We start from the raw sequence: 13043 nt of genomic DNA, 5'->3' as shown, positions 1-13043 counted from the left end.
TTAAATAAACAGCTGCTTTTAAAGATTTAAAATAAAGATAAAAAAAACATACATTAAGAAAAAATCAAAGAAAATCTTTAAACATTTCAGTGTATTCATTAATTTTGTTGGATTGTTTTAACAAAAAGAGACGACAATATATACTGTTCAGTTCACAATTATAGGATAAATACCATTCGATCACCTAATTTTATTCAGTTTTTAATGAAAGTAATTCAACTGCAGTTAATTCAAATAGCAGTGTACTTAACGCAATGATTTTCGTTTACTTCGAAGTTATGGCATGTAGGGTGTAATATTATTACCACCATTGCTATTATACGGCCTTTTTATGTCAATAAATTTAGATTTCACGGGATAACATCGCTTAAAGGGCAATTACAAATATCTTATTAAAAGAATGGCGGTATCTTTGTAAACCACCTTTTTATCCTTTTATAAAAAAAATCGGTAGTAGTAAAACTTGCACAGTTCGTGCGATGACACTTCTTATTTCAGACGGTTTAGCTGTTTTGATGAAAATGAATACAATTTGTGATACGAGTAACTCATTGCTTTGAGAATACCGATTTCTTTTAAATATTTCTATTCTCTAAATCGCATAAATCACTAAATACGATCTTTTCTTTTATTCTTTGACTTCAAAGACTGTTCAAAGTTTCAATTAACGCGGTTACGTTAATAAAATGTAGCCATAAGAGACTAGTATATGTCTCATTTGGAAAGACCAGTTAAATTATTTCCTGAAGGATTTCATAATTATTTCACAAAAAAGGCTTAAAGTATTAATCAGAGTCATATTTTTGTAATGAAAATTTGATAATTTTTAGACAAATGAAAAAAATATTGATATATGTAAATACTCATATATATGTGTAAATATTCATACACACAGGGTACAGTAGGTAGAAAATTCATATCTCTATAAGTACCTTTCTATAATCATCTCTCTAAAAGCTCATCAAATATTGCTCCCCCTGAGCCAACTTCTGACCACTGTTCGCAAGAAGAGTGTATAAGGGTTATAACATTTCCTAATGAAACATAGCCTTTGGCATATTAATTTTTTGGAGGTGAATATTTTCCCATCAGAATTTGCATATTATTGATCTCATGTGACAGGAATCTTATTATCAATGAATTATGATATGTATTGTTTATACGAAAAAATTAATACCCTTATCACTGTAACAATATCCTTGGGTACCCATTAATCATTAAATGTATCATTTTATATGAAACACCCAAACGCCATATAACTGATATTACCAACACAACATAACTTTGAAATAAAACACCTCTTAAAAATGTATAATTGTCTAGACATTGGTGGTTCAAATCTTAAATTCTAGGCTTAAAATCCAGTGAGTTGGTCTTATATCCTTAAGACCCTAAAGTTTTAACACAGTTTCTAACATCTTTAAAATGCGTGTAACGTTGTTTAATGCTTCGTCAATTTTTTGTAACAATATATGGCCGATTTCCATAACATCTTGAAATTCATACACTTTTAATCATATTCACCCCGACTGACTTATACCTGAGACGCGTTCTGAAAGATCTTTGTTGCTTTTTTATTGTGTTCAAGACATAATGCTAAGTGCACCAGAAACGCAATCCTTCTACATCAATATAATGATTATAAAATCATAGAAATCAATAAATCGAATACCACAATGAAGAATGCTTAAATTACAGACCATATGTTTAATGGTGGTTGTCAATTTTGTCAATTTCCTCCGACGAGATAAATATATATAATTTAAGGAGTTCGACCCACAACTATAAGGTAACTCTTTGTTAGTTTCATAAACCTTTATGTTAATTATTAATAACTGATGATGTTTTCATAAGACTTTAGTATCATTTGAAAGGGTTTAGCTTACTGGGCTGGTATTCAATACTGCTCTTATTTGGATCTAAGAACGATGTAGCTAATCGGATTACTTGTTATTAATAACTGACCAATAGCGAAGCAAATCAAAGTTCAATATAAGGTACACTATTGCAGCAGCTGTAGAACTAAGGGTAAGGGTAGCAGCAGCAGCATTGAATGAAGCATAAACAACAACAACAGCACCACCACCAACATCAGATTTGTAGCAGTTTTGATGAAAGTAGTATAGATAAATTAAGAAGTTTCATTTTTCTTTCTCTAAAAATTAAACAATAGAACACAACAACAATTAGTCACATACAGGTTATAGGAACTTTTTTTAAAGTTTCAATTAAATTACATAACATAATTTCATGGATAAATAATAATTTATTGGGCATCATAATCAGGGAAATCAGCACTTTATACAAACAAAACAAAACAAAATTCGTTCCATCATTTTCGCTACACAGCGAGATAGTTTGACAATATTAGTATAAGTTAACCTTTAATATAAAAAATATAGTTATCGGCCTTTAATACGAATATCTATTGGGTTTTATAAATAATCAAACTTAGTTCTTTTTAATAATGTATGCATAATTTCTTAAGATTTTGAAATTTAGAATTTCATGGGCATGTATAAACGCTTGGAAGACCTACTTTCGTGCCAAGTGAAACAAAAACAATAAATTATATGAAAGCTTTCTTTGTTAATTCATACGATCTTAAAGACACCCGCCTTAGTAATTCCAGACAAATTCCACAGAGAGTTAGAGGAATGATTTATAAACGAAAAACCATCAACCAGCATCTAAGGTTTTTCATCAAAACTTTAGTTGTGTTGTGTTTTTCTTATGGTGATCTTTTCTTGGTAAAATTCAATCCATTACTAAGTTTTTAAAATAGAAATTGTATACAGCAATGTATATTTTTAGCTATAAGTTGGTCCTTACATGTCGAACTCTCAGAAGCGCGATCAACACGTTTTGTGTACGCAACTTTGTAAGAAGTGAAAACATATTTTTCTCAACATACAGTTGAGTGCATTGTGAATGTATATATATGCATTTGGCTACGAACATGTTAATGTTTATGCCTTATAAAAGTCCTGTTCTGTCCTGTCTGTTCATTGTCATAGATGTCACAATTTGTGACGATATCTTTATTATTAACGCAATTGTAAACAACAATTTATGAAAGAACAGAACAGAACAGACCATTTATTTACCAGAGGATCATAGACCCATGTTGCCGAATATCATACAAAAATGGCGACAAGTACAAAACAAGTGTAAATATTTATACATATATATGCATTTCCGTGCACTACAGACAACATATAATATAACTTACAATAATCAAAATTTTAAAATATCTGGCTTTTTTATCTTTTTTTCTCTTCATCTGACTTCATTCGTGTTTTTATTTTAAAAAAATCAATATCGAACCATTGTTTAACCAGATAACTCAATTTCATTGGTTTAGACTAACCACAATATGTCCGAAAGCAGTTTGAATGAATGTCGGAAGAGAGACATTACATAAGCCTGAAGCTTTCTGCTTAATTATGTCAATAACATTGACGCATCTGTGCATAATACATTTTTCCAAACCGCGTATAGTTCTAAAATTGTATTCGTTTGGTTGCTCTTAACGTTTGTATACTTAAACTTTTATTATGTATTTATATACAAACTGTTTGAACTCATGTGTTGGTTTTTAGAACTTTAGTCAGCATTGAGCATGTGAACAGGCGTGAAGAAAATCCAGAGATCTATAAATGAATAATTAATCCATCTTGTTGAGATGTGTCATACACTTAAATAACATTGTTTTCCTTATGTGCTCGTGTGAGCTGTGTGAAGTTAGCTAAACATTGGACATTATACTTTCAAAGTGTGAATGTCGTGCTGGCGCGAGATATGACATTCAAAAATGAATGTCGTGCTTGCACGAAATTAGTCAATGCCGACACGACCTTCATTTTTCATATGCCCTGTGTCGTGCCAGCTGGACAATCATTTTTTGAATGTCCAATATCAAATGTCTTGCTGTCACGGCATTCGTATTTTGAATGTCAAATGTCGTATGTTTTTGCTAACTTCACACAGCCGACCAAGTGACCAAGTGACCAAGTGACCCTTAACTGGCGCGTATATATTTACATGTACTTATAAATAGTAAAATTTACTGAACATATATAATCAAGAACTGTAACATTTATGTAACAACGAGGTATCGAAGTCGGTACAAACAGGTTTTCTGTATGGTTATTTTTATGTCATGTGAAAATATATTCATTTTATTACAAATACCATCCAGATTATCGTAAGATTATTTATGATTCTGCTCGCAATTGACTCCAAAATATAGTAATAATTAGACGAACCGAAAAAGCATTCATGTGAATTGAGTAACAAACAAATGTACCATCCTTCATTCTTGCCGGTGCAAATCACAAGTTAGAGCCTATCATAAAATCATACCAATTATGAAATCAATATCGACATTTAACAACCTCAAAGTAGGGTTGAAGTTGTCCGATTGGCGCAGTGGTTAGCGCACTCACCTCTCATCTATTCGACCCGGGTTCGATTCCCTGCCTGGGCGCATGTGAGTATGGTTTGTGGTCACCAAGCCGGACGCCGTTTATTCCGGTTTTCCCCACAACACTATAACACACTCTTGCATTACATGTAACAATAACTTGCTTCACAGTCGTTGTTAATATATAATGTTTAAAGTACTGTAAATCCAACCTATTATCGTACAAATTATGAAAACAATATCGACATTTAATAACCTAATGGTTCTCAAGCTCCTGTATGAATTATTTTGGAAAAACGTCACCCAGTTTGAATTTAATCTTTTAAACATGCGTGCCCCTGTAAACTGTTTTCATCGTGTACCGGAAGTATTTATGAAACTGTAGTCGGACTCGGTTGAAAAATTAGGCATTACTTATTACTTATTAAAGGACCAAGTGGTTGAGGGCAGGGGATACACCCAAATACTTGTTTGACTAAAGATTGTTCTTAAGACAACCTCTGCTTCTATAAGATTTATATAATTTGTAAATTAGATTGCTTCTTTAAGTTAGGCACAATATTATTCCCAGAACGAAATGAGGGTCCGTTAAATCTAAAAGCAAAATTTGCTGTTTTGCAATATGAACTGTTATATTTTCATACATATTATTTTTAAAAGCAATCAATGACATATCACATGACAAAAATGAAATTTTCTGTTGCATAATGCATTATATACATGTATTTCCAGACGAACCACACCCATGCACATAACAAATCTGCTTTTTATATGTGAATGCTGTACATCGAGACCATAGATATGTATAAATGCCGTTCCCGGACAGTACTGGACCGATACGCAAATACAGATCCTAGTTCAATATTTTCACTTGAGTCAATAAAATCTTAGGCGCGATGGTAAAAAGAGGGGGCGGGCGGTGATGAAAATATATCAATTAATTTATAGTCGCGTAACAAATTTATCGTTTGAATATATGGCTTTAGGGCTTGTGCTTATAGCATCCATTATATGATTAAAATGTACTGTTTGCAATGAAATAAAAGTTAATACTCTGTGCACCATTTATGCCCTTTAGGAAATTAGTAATATTTATTGATAATTACATAATTACAAACGGGTAATCGTAACTAATCGGCTACTCCCGTAAAGCTCGGAAGATATGTCGTTGGATAATCGGCTATTCCCGTTAAGCTCGGAAGATATGTCGTTGGATAATCGGCTAATCCCGGAAAGCTCGGAAGATATGTCGTTTGATAATCGGCTATTTCCGGAAATCTCAAAAGATATGTCGTTAGATAATCGGCTATTCCCGGAAAGCTCGAAAGATATGTCGTTCGATAATCGGCTATTCCGGAAAAGCTCGGAAGAAATGTCGTTGGATAATCGGCTTTTCACGGAATTCTCGGAGGAAATGTATTTGGATAATAGCCGAGAGTCTTCCGGTTGTACAAAATGTAACGAAAGTTCCCTAGGATTGTATTCAATAATAAACTTTGGTCTAACTTAAGTTTAAGAGTAGAATCTGAGTGTTTTAATAAGACTGTGCAAATGTATAGCCAGTTCACTGAATGGAATCACTGAGGAATATTTATTAAGGATAAGGATAAGAAATATATCAAATACTGCCGTATTGACACATATTGAGCCATGTATTATATCGTCTAAATCATAATCTTTAAAATGAAATGGATGAAAGGCCCACAAAACATTTTTCTTGTGAAAGCACATAAACGATATTAGGAATACAATTTAATAAAACTGTTTCACAGGAAGGGCGTAATACCAATGTGTATCAAATATACCGACGGATCCTTTTTTAGGGGACTTTTTTGTGCAATAACGGAAGGCGGCCATTAACAAAATTATATCGCTCCTTGAAAACAGTTTTTATAATTCTCTTTCATTTCCCGGAATATGGTTTGCAGTTTACTTGAAATTACACCGTTTTCTTATGATGTTTTTTTCAGAATTTGTATAATGCTCTTATTTCCTTAAATCCCAGAAGCGGGTTAGCCTACATCAACATATTAAGCGTTCCGTGTTATTACGAAACGCATTATTATGGCTACGATGCCTTATTAACACAATACCTCATTGCTAGAAGGGTCTTTCATTGCCGTTTTATACCCAAACGATCGTCTAGTTGAACATTTAATGCCTTTTTAAGACGGGTTCTCCTCACATAATAACGGCAATGTTTCAGCTACGCTTTCCTCTGGCAATTAATTAAGATCGTTGCGGCATTTATCGTGTGTAAAAAGAAATGAATACTTGTCATAAAAGTATCATCCTATGAAGGTCGAGGTGATCTTTATTAGTGTTTAACAAAACTCTTGTACATAAACAATGTTTTAATTTTACATATACAAACGAGTTAACGGTAGTTCAAATTATTTAAAATTAAATAAAAATATATCAAAAAAACTATTTCAGGGCTGATATTCATGATAGTTCTTAATTGGAACTAAAAACGATGTAGCTAATCGGATTACTAACTGACCAATAGAGTAAATGAAGTCAAAAATGAATGACCACTAGATTGACTTGAGTTGAGTATTGAATACCACTCCAGAGCTTGGTAAATGTGTCTTATATAGTTATATCAGACTATTCAGTTTTCTAGTATAACAACTCGTATTTAATTCATTACCTTTTAATGCGTTAATTAATTTCTTGTGTTTGAACAGTGTTTAATTAAAATAACAATCAATAAACACCGACGTGTTCTTAATGTGTAATAAACTAAAATGAAATAGCTTTATTGGACCACAAATTGGCTACAGATTAAACAAAAATGAAATTGTGAACATACAGCATCAAACTTTATATTTTGTACAAAAAAAACGCGGTTCAACTTTTGTGTTGTCAATTAATTTGTATAAATTGTATGCATTCAATTTCCCCCTGCTATTCAAGTTCATGTTTAATTCGCAAATGCGGCTTATTATAAAATGCCATATTGGCCATAAAATGTATAGTCATTGCGACATACATGATAAAAGTGCAATATTGTAAGAGTGCAAAACATATTATTAGTATTTAATATTGATGCATTCTGTGTGTGTGTGTATGTGTTATATTGTGGCACTGTGTTTCTCGTGTCTAATCAGCTGGGATCATTGAGCCTATGGCAACGTTTGTCGTCTGCTGGGCTTGTTCTTGTGGTTCCGGACGTATTATTAAAAGCTGCACTCTCACAGATTGAACGTTTTGACAACTTATTTTTCTTTGTGCCTTGGAACGAGCCAATTCGTGCGAGAATGCATGGAAACCAGTGATATTTTAGACAACTGTTAAAAATCAGATCGCAAATTTTCATATCAATGTTCAAAAATGTATGTTGTTAGCATTTTTAGCAATGAAACTTTTTTTTGCTCAAAATGTACGATTTCGGAATTGAATTGTTAAAAATATATTGGGAAGATACACGCGTATCCCCATCCCCCCCCCAACACACCCACGCCATCACTTCAAACCATATTAATTTCAATTAAGAGGGAGGGGCGCATGTCAAAATGTTGCGTCCCTAAGTTACGCCCCCTCTATAGCCAATTCCTGGACCAACCCCTGATACCCGTTATCTTTAAGGATACAAGCCGTTCCTACAATAATCTTAATCTGTTTAATCGTCACAAATGTCAAAAAGTGGATTTGTTTGATTTCTCAACTTTGTGTTTATTATTTGTACTGGTTAAAGTTCAATTCACCAAAATATGAAACAAATAATGAAATGAAGATAATTCCAATTTACGACAAAAATCGATCTTTATTTAAAACGGGTCCCTGCTGTTCGTTATGCATTTTTAAATATATATATATATTGAAAACGCTACCCATGAAATTGAAAGCAAAATATAACCTAAAGATTTCACCCACTTATTAACTTAAAAAAACAACAGGCTAAGTTTAAAAACAGATCTTAGACAATAAAAAAATGTTATTACACTGTATTCTTAATTAAGTAATATATCAAATCCCATGAAACCAAACTTCAAATTATTCTTTTAAATATCTAAAATATGGTATCCAATTTTAGACAAAATACGTCATTATAATGAATTGTGCAAAACTAACGTCGATTAATATTCCATTCCCTCTCGATACATATATCTTCACAGCGGCATGGGTTTTGAAAATAATTGCATGAAATTCATCATTATTTTTGCAGACTGCATGCACATTGCGTTTCAATTAGAGGGGAACATTAACAAATATACATCCTATGAAACCAGCCTTATTCATAACTAATATATAACTGTATTGTTGTTTTGGGCCGGTGGCCTGGGCTGGCATTCAGTATTGGTCTTAATTGGATCACAGAACGATGTAGCTAATCGGATTACTTGTTATTAATAACTGACCAAAATGGCGAAGGAAGTTTATCTTGGCTTATATTACTATATTGTTGTCTTTGGTCAGTGGTCTGGGCTGCTATTCAATATTTATCTTAATTGGGTCACAGAACGATGTAGCTAATCGGATTACTTGTTATTAATAACTGACCAAAATGGCGAAAGAAGTTTATCTTTGCTTATATTACTATATTGTTGTCTTTGGTCAGTGGTCTGGGCTGCTATTCAATATTTATCTTAATTGGATCACAGAACGATGTAGCTAATCGGATTACTTGTTATTAATAACTGACCAAAATGGCGAAAGAAGTTTATTTTGGCTTATATTACTATATTGTTGTCTTTGGTCAGTGGTCTGGGCTGCTATTCAATATTTATCTTAATTGGGTCACAGAACGATGTAGCTAATCGGATTACTTGTTATTAATAACTGACCAAAATGGCGAAAGAAGTTTATCTTGGCTTATATTGCTATATCGTTGTCTTTGGTCAGTGGCCTGGGCTGCTATTCAATATTTATCTTAATTGGATCACAGAACGATGTAGCTAATCGGATTACTTGTTATTAATAACTGACCAAAATGGCGAAAGAAGTTTATCTTGGCTTATATTACTATATTGTTGTCTTTGGTCAGTGGTCTGGGCTGCTATTCAATATTTATCTTAATTGGGTCACAGAACGATGTAGCTAATCGGATTACTTGTTATTAATAACTGACCAAAATGGCGAAAGAAGTTTATCATGGCTTATATTACAATAATGTTGTCTTTGGTCATTGGCCTGGGCTGCTATTCAATATTTATCTTAATTGGGTCACAGAACGATGTAGCTAATCGGATTACTTGTTATTAATAACTGACCAAAATGGCGAAAGAAGTTTATCTTGGCTTATATTACTATATTGTTGTCTTTGGTCAGTGGCCTGGGCTGCTATTCAATATTTATCTTAATTGGATCACAGAACGATGTAGCTAATCGGATTACTTGTTATTAATAACTGACCAAAATGGCGAAAGAAGTTTATTTTGGCTTATAATACTATATTGTTGTCTTTGGTCAGTGGTCTTGGCTGCTATTCAATATTTATCTTAATTGGGTCACAGAACGATGTAGCTAATCGGATTACTTGTTATTAATAACTGACCAAAATGGCGAAAGAAGTTTATCTTGGCTTATATTACTATATCGTTGTCTTTGGTCAGTGGTCTGGGCTGCTATTCAATATTTATCTTAATTGGGTCACAGAACGATGTAGCTAATCGGATAAATTGTTATTAATAGCTGACCAAAATGGCGAAAGAAGTTTATCATGGCTTATATTACAATAATGTTGTCTTTGGTCATTGGCCTGGGCTGCTATTCAATATTTATCTTAATTGGGTCAAAGAACGATGTAGCTAATCGGATTAATTGTTATTAATAGCTGACCAAAATGGCGAAAGAAGTTTATCTTGGCTTATATTACTATATTGTTGTCTTTGGTCAGTGGCCTGGGCTGCTATTCAATATTTATCTTAAATGGGTCTCAGAACGATGTAGCTAATCGGATTTATTGTTATTTATAGCTGACCAATAGAGTGAATGAAGTCAATGATGTATGACAATAAGGTTGACTTAAGTTGCATATAAAATACCACACCTGTTCCCTTATAAACTTTTGAGCTTTAACTAAGTACACACGACGGTAACACACCTATCCCGTGGGTGAGAATGGTTGAGGGGTAAAGCAGTATGCATTTCATCCAAGAGGTTGTTTGCTTGAGCTCCACCAGGATAATGTTCATTTGACCTCTCAAAAGGGAAATCATTGTTGTTTTCAAAAACCACTTTAGAGTTCACTTAATTTTAAGATTAGAATCCAAGTGTTTTGATTTGACTGTGTAGCTGGCCAAAGGACTGAATAGAATCATTGTAGTTTGTCAAAGAGGACATGAATAAGAACTGTATAGAATACGGCTACAGTACTTGTGTCTGCCCAGGAAATGGGCTCGAGAAGGAGTCATATCTTCTAACACTGTTTTCACAAGCAAGCAAAAATGAATTGATATAAACTAAATATTGCAAAGCAAACAATAACTATACCGGGTGGGACCAAGTATTCTGTTAGGCTTGTTTGGCTTCCTCGTTTGCTTACGTGTGACGTTAAAGGCCTAGTTTAATCCTTCTATAAGAGACCCCCCCCCCCCCCCAAAAAAAAAAAAAAAAAAAAAAAAAAAAAAATCCGTGTATTTGTATACAAACTCTATTTATTGATCTTAATCTTATTGCCTAATTGTCTTATCAGATCTCAAATCTGAGTATCCTGCTGTGCTGTTTCAGCGGTTTCATTATAAAAATGGACCCTAAATGGCCCTGAGCCAAGAAACAAATACACAGGTAATTGGCCCCTACTGTGACACCAGTGCAATTAGCAGGAGATGCACAGCAGGGGATACTCATGTCAAACAATCCTAAAACTAGGTCTTTAAACCCTTTTGATTCATGTTTGGGCATGAGTGTGCTTCTTTTCACAAAACTAGTTTAAACTCCCAGTAAACACACGTCTTGCTGACTGTACCAAAACAAAAACCCAACATTTATTTATGCCTAGTATATGGTATCTTACTTTGTAGTATTGTAACGTTGTGTGTTATGCACCAGTCAATTGTAACCACGCCCCCCCCCAGGTCCGGGGTATAGCGGGGACTTTGACTTTCGTTTCAGCCAACCCCGGGTAAAATCCCCGCCCTGCGGGGACAAACATATGGTAAAATCCCTGCCAACTGCCCGCGCACCCCAGGGTCCCTAAGTTAGGCCCAATCCCCGCTATATTTTTGCGAAGACAAAACCACCGCATTCACCCGGCACTGCGGGACCACCTGGAAGGTAAAAACACGGCCCATTTCCCCGGCTATCCCCGGTATACCCCCGGACCTGGGGGGGGGGGGGGGCGTGGTTACAATTGACTGGTGCATTACTCGCTATGTCAGTGTGGCCAAATCGAAAAACCTCGGCCGTTTTTCCTTCGAAAACATCAAGGCACTTATTCTTGCAGTGTGAATATTAACAATTTTAATGAATATACAGGGACAAACCAACTTGTAAAAATTTCAAAAATGCATCAAGTTTAGTTGGACAAGGCGAGTGCATAAACGTTTCTCACGTCAATGGACAAAACATATAGAAACCCAAACTTGTATACAAATATAAACACCATAAGCAGACGACAAATGCATCAAAATTGCTTTACCAATAAATGATGGTATTATTGCCTAAGGATGGTCAGTGAAACATGAGTTAACTGGAACATAATGCGTTTTCAAAGACATTAACTGAATTGATTTGTGGATAATTAAAGATGCACTCTTACTCCCAAATAAGATTTACCACAATTGATAATATTGTTTTTAACTTACGGATGAATAAATGTCGAAAACAATGGTTCTTATGAAGAATACCGAATTTAATTTGAAATAAATGTGAGTAAAACACGGTATTTCTACCTTAGAAATGTATAGTAGATCACAGTAAATCTTTTAGCATTCACCAATCATTTAATATTTTTACGTTTTCTGCTGTTAAATACACGGTTACAATCTTGTTTTCAGTAATTAATATTTTCCATAATTGCATTATTTAGTAAGTAGTTGAAGGTTTATCACTCAAAATGTATGTTTGTTATACATGTGTATGTATTGATTTTGAATAAGAGTGTCACTTTAACTTATCTATCAAGAAACTGTTTGAAATTATATACATAGCCAATCACTAACAAAATATACCATATATTAAACATGTTGATAAGTATATGGTAATTTAAGTTAATTAAACAAACTGAATAGTAAGATTTTGTTTATATTTATACTTTCGTTACTAAAAATTCGAACCATCATGTTTACCACTCAAAACAGCTACCTCAAAAAATGAATGGGACCAGAACATTCACAATTCTATTGAAAACTAAACTAAAAGACTTTCCAAGTCAATGAAATATGTTACAATCTTTGTAAATGTCAAGAATTTCTAGAACGAAATAAGAATCAGAGTTAAAATGGATCTGAGGCAACAGTCAATAGAAATCTTCAGACCAATTACACTTTGTGTTTACGAGCCGGAAACCATCGATTTAGCTTTACCTCGTAAGGAAGCATTTAAAGGAGAACAATCCAATATATTTACTCATGGAGTTGGAAAAGAAATGCTGTCAGGTTTCAGAAATGGGTTTTGTAAAGAAATAAGTGTTCATTTATGTTTATTTATATCTCGTTAGGGTTTTAAGCTG

The 13043-nt window shown here is 33.6% G+C and overlaps 1 protein-coding gene across 4 annotated transcripts in view; it reads left to right on the top strand.

The window, feature by feature from the left end:
* The window catches only part of LOC128234905 (homeobox protein LOX2-like), a 74452-nt gene that overhangs the window by 20316 nt on the left and 41093 nt on the right, over positions 1–13043 (top strand). The window lies entirely within an intron of this gene.

This window comes from Mya arenaria, chromosome 5 (assembly GCF_026914265.1).
Source record: "Mya arenaria isolate MELC-2E11 chromosome 5, ASM2691426v1".
Classification (NCBI taxonomy): Eukaryota; Metazoa; Mollusca; class Bivalvia; order Myida; family Myidae; genus Mya; species Mya arenaria.
The sequence above is the reverse complement of the archived record's forward strand: the minus strand, read 5'-3'. Positions and strand labels throughout refer to the sequence as shown.